Genomic DNA, 505 nt, shown 5'->3' with positions numbered 1-505 from the left:
ATATAAATATAAGTTAAATTTATAAATAAGTGTCTTCATTTTATAATTGTCCAACGTGTATTCATACTATGAAAATGTTATATAATTTTTTTAAAATTTTTCTTTTACCTTTCTAAGTTGAAAAAGTGAAATGGAAACATGGTCATTTCAAGACCTCTTATTATAGAAACTAAATTAATGTTAGTTTCTAGGTTAAAGTTGACAACCTTACATAGATGTTAGCCTATTTTAGAAACTAAATTAATGTCTACTCATACAAGTTTAGTTTCTAGGGTAAAGTTAGTGTGGAGAGTGGGATTTGAACCCACGCCCTTCATTCGTGTAGACTTGTAAAGTTAGTTTCTAGGGTAAACTTATTGTGGAGAGTGGGATTTGAACCCACGCCCTTTCGGACCAGAACCTTAATCTGGCGCCTTAGACCAACTCGGCCATCTCCACGTGACAATTATATTTATTCAAGTTTAAAATGGATCTAATAGAGATAGCTTATGTTAAACGGAAGTCC

At 32.1% G+C, this 505-nt stretch overlaps 1 non-coding gene across 1 annotated transcript; it reads right to left on the bottom strand.

Moving 5' to 3' along the window:
• Window positions 1–357: 357 nt before the first annotated feature.
• On the bottom strand, window positions 358–438 carry TRNAL-AAG. The gene has a single exon. It is a non-coding gene; the product is annotated as a tRNA-Leu (tRNA).
• Between the last annotated feature and the right edge of the window lie 67 nt (window positions 439–505).

Source organism: Ipomoea triloba, chromosome 16 (assembly GCF_003576645.1).
Source record: "Ipomoea triloba cultivar NCNSP0323 chromosome 16, ASM357664v1".
Lineage (NCBI taxonomy): Eukaryota > Viridiplantae > Streptophyta > Magnoliopsida > Solanales > Convolvulaceae > Ipomoea > Ipomoea triloba.
This window is presented reverse-complemented; position numbering and strand designations above follow the sequence as displayed.